Raw genomic sequence first — 4,407 nt, forward strand, 5'->3', positions numbered from 1 at the left:
ATATCGTGTAGTTTGGCCCTGAGGAATCAAGGGAAACAAAAAGTTTTGCTTAAACTAGTGACATTTTGGAGGGGAGGGGGAGAGGGGAGCTCCACGCATCCCTACCAAATATTAGATCATGCCAAACAAAAATATTTTGAGAGCAATTTCCCACAAATTATGGAAAGGTTATATCTTGGGGAATAATTACTGATGCTAGCAAGGTGCAAAATTAATGAAATACAGAGAGCAAGAGCTTCTTAAGATTACTTCTATTGAAATATTTCTGCGAGTGGCAGATGGCAACACCCGGTAGACTGCAGTCCTAGAAGTCTTCTAGGACTTAATTATGTTGCCTTGTGAGGTAAAATGCAACTTGACTAAGTTTTGTGGTTTGTTTTCATGGCCGTATGTCACGAGCTGATCTTCAAGGGGACGCTTCTGTTCCCCATTTCACTGCCATTTGAAGAACATTCTCTTTTATTGTATTCAAAAATTAACCTCTCCAATGAATTCATTTTTTAAAAAATGGAACTTGCATAGTTCAAGGTTAAAATGTTTGGAATACTAATCTCTGTTGTTTTGTTAGTGGCTGACTAACACTGGGTATGGGGGGTGTGGAGCATGGCAGTGGCATAGTTAAGCTAGGGCAGGGGGGTACATTGCCCAGGGCAGGAGGTCTGGTCTAGAGGGTAGAGCCTCCGTCTGCCTGAAGATAACATCCACAAGGTCGCCAGTTCGAGGCCACCGGCACCGTGCGACCTTGGAGCAGCTGACAAGCTGAAGCCGAGCTGTTCCATCTGCTCTGAGCGTGGGAGGATGGAGGCCAGAATGGAGGCCAGATCGGAATGAAACACCTTGAATGTAGTGGTTCTTGAAAGAAAGAACCTTCTTTCAAATTGTAAAAATCTCTATTTAATAAGGGATTTAAATAAAGCCTGCCTATGTAAACCGCCTTGAATAAAGTCTTGAATAAAGACCAAGAAAGGCAGTATATAAATACTTGTTGTTGTTGTTGTTGTTGTTGTTGTTGTTGTTGTTGTTGTTAGCGGAGTGGTGGTTTTCTGCTGTCTCCTCTGGGAGGGGGGTTACAGCACTTAACAAAGCACGACCAACACCGCAAAATGGGATCGGATCTTTCATCCACCCTTGTTCCCATATGGTTCCAAACTGAACCATTTCCAGGGACAGTGCACAGTGACACTGAGGTGCAGAAGAGTGACAGTGCAGGTGTGGGGAGGATGCTACTTGGACATGGGAAGCAGTCTAACACCAAGATTACTACAGTCATGTTCTGGTACATTGCTCCTTGCCCCACGGGTGCTCTGCTTCCACTGGTCTCTGTTTCCACTGCAAACTCGCAGATGGAACTCAATGCTTCAAGGGCCCTATTAGGCTGCGGAGTCAGCCTGCCTAAGCTCCCAGTCAGCTGGCCTCAAAGGTCAGTTCCTGACCACAAAGCCCTATAAAGCCTCAGAGTTTGCTTCTCAGTATAGGGACATTGCCTCCTGTGTGATGACCCAGCCCAAGATGCTGCTCCTTCCTTTAGGGCTGCCTTAGTACTTAAAACCCTGCCTGATTTTGACTGCTTCTTGTTTCTGGCTCTCTTGGCCTTAGTCCTCCCAGTTCTGCCTGTTTTGGACCATGCTGCCTTTTGCCTAATCAGACTTGAAGCCAGGTCACAGAATCCAACTGCCTTGACCTTGTCCCTCACCACAGCCTGGCAGTGTTTTACAACTCAATGCTTCTGGGCAGGGGTTTCCAAACTGAGCTGTGGAGCTCTCGAAACCACGGTGAATGATGATGTGTCACATGGATGATACAGAAAGTCTCTGGTGGTCTTTTCTTCCTGGATCTTGCTAGTACCCCTGCACAGTCCAAGTTGGGGGCGAGTGTAAACAGATCCAACTATTGTAGCTTCTGCTTACACATTTTATAATGAATGAAGCTGTTAGGCTGAAGTACCGACAAGAGTTAAGTGATGATACTTGGGGTGCCTACTCTAGAGCATTCTGTGAAAGGCAGTGGGCCTACTCTGAAAGCAAGTGACTTACATATTGCATTTTTTTTTAAAGAATTGCATTATCAGTCTTTCTGCACCATTTTCGCTAGGCTCAAGGTGTGAAGAAATATTTGGACATGTCCGTTTTGCACTCACCAATAGTAGCAAACATTTCCTGCTTCTTCTTAGTTGTGAGAGATGTCTGTTTGCCCAAAGAGTTAGAGAAAGCTTTAAAAAACAAACAAACAAAAACTCTTCTAATTCATTTCCTGAGAGTTGTTCACAAAATATTCCCTTTTTATTTATAGCAACATTACATTTTTTTCTCTCTAAAAGATACCACGGGGGAGTACTTTTGCTTTTGCCTGCTTTTTGAAACACAATTAATCAACTAATCTGCTTCTGCTTCTCACACAGGATAGTTACTTCTTAATGCACTGATGTAATATTGTGTCAAAATGGAGTTAAAAAATTCACAATCAAAGATGTTGCCACTGTGGGAGGGCCCAATCCTATCCAACTTTCCAGCACCGATGCAACTGCAATGCAGCCCCGAGGATAGGGAACAAGCATTCCCTTACCCAGAGGAGGTCTCCATGATTCCTGCCCTCCCCCCGGCACAGGATGCAGTGCACACCCTGTTAGCATAGCTGCATCAGCATGGCTACGTCAGTGTTAGAAAGTTGGATAGGATTGGGCTCCCTTTGTGTGTGCATGTACGTGTGTGTGTGTGTGTGTGTGTGTGTGTGTGTGTGTGTGTGTGTGTGTGAGAGAGAGAGAGAGAGAGAGAGAAATTAACAGAATTAAAATGTGCATTGTCAATAAAAAATACCCAGAATTGCAAACCTTTGTTTCTTTTTTAAAAATTTAAACACCTTTGTTTTGTATCCCAATTAATAACACCTCCGTTATGGCAGACAAGTGCTATGGAAGCATAATTGATTTGAGTAAGAAAGAAGATATTTTAATGAGTGGTTGGAATGGTTTGATAGTACCAGCTCGGCCTATGAAACATGTGTTCATTTTTTTTTTTTCTAGCCTGCAGTGGGTCTGTGGGTTCCAGTGCATGGTTCAAGCTGAACTAACTGGTTCAACCTCTGAAGAAGGAAAACAAAGGCAGAGTCAGCTGATACATATATGCAACTTGCATCTACAAATGCATGCATGCACACATGCTCAAGCACACAGAAGTTTATTTTTGTAGCTGGTCACCCTAATTGACAGCAACAGCAATTAAGATAGCTGGAAGTAATGACAAGCAGGTGGAAAGCCATTAATTCTGGCTGCCTGCTGAGGGTCTAGGCCATTGATGTACACACTGTTGTGTGCTTGATTCCCATAATTAGGGTAGGGATATGAGGTCTTTTATCAGTGAGCTGAACAGAACTTATGATCACAGGCAGATAGTGGCTTTTCAAAATTTATATATACTAAGAGAAAACTGAGTTCTCCTTGCATTGATCAGATGATGTCATCTAGGCCCAGCCCTGGTGGCCAGGAGTTCCTCAGGAGCAGGGGTCTCCTCATGGGTAGGGGCCTCATGGGGGGGTAAGACATAAGTACGGTCAGGACTGGGGCCCCAGGCAGGACACCTCCCTGGGAGCAGGGCTCAGGGCCTCCTGGGAGCAGCAAACAGCCACGTGGCTGGAAGGGGTGCGGCTGTCCAAGCCAGAGGCTGGCTTCATAAGGGGCCTAGGTAGCCTGGGGAGAGGTCACTCCTCTCTCCAGGCAGCAGCAGTGCCAGAGGAAAGGCCAGAGGGATGATCCAGAGCCTGAAAGGGATTTTGAGTACCTCAGCCCTTGAGAGAGGGAGCTGGGACTGGGAGCTCCCAGATCTGGGACCCACCTCGGCCCCTGGGGTGACCTCAGGAGAAGCGAAGGTGCAGACCCAAGGGCTCACAGCTAACTCTCCCCAACGGTGGCCAGCTGATGGAGGTGCAACTACTGAGGTACCCGGGGGCCTCCTGAGGACATCTGGGCTGACCCCAGACAACAGCACTGCAGCCCCCAGGAACCCATATCCCTGGGCAACAGGCACCAGCTGGAGAGCTCTGCCTGGAACCTCAGGAGGTTGGGAAGGGTCGGGGAACAAGCCTATTGTGTGCCGATGGCACGTGTCTATGTAAGCCAAAAGGGCCTGTGACATAACAGGGCCCAGGAATGTCAAACGGCTGACGCAAGTAAAGCGCCTGTGCAAAACAGCTGTATCTGCCTCCTGTCCTTTTTTCCATAGATGACAGGGTAAGCCCCCCGCGCTTGGTCGCACCCCAAGGGGCGGGGTCTCTGCCCACCATGGACATTACAGATGTATAGAAAATAGGGCCACCCAGAACCAAAAAGAAAGCATCTGCTCCTTAGGGGGAGATCCTAGAAGTACAAACTTCAATAGTTGCCCAGAGGACTTCCCAAAAGTGAGAAAAATCTCT

This window comes from Tiliqua scincoides, chromosome 7 (genome assembly GCF_035046505.1).
Source record: "Tiliqua scincoides isolate rTilSci1 chromosome 7, rTilSci1.hap2, whole genome shotgun sequence".
Classification (NCBI taxonomy): Eukaryota; Metazoa; Chordata; class Lepidosauria; order Squamata; family Scincidae; genus Tiliqua; species Tiliqua scincoides.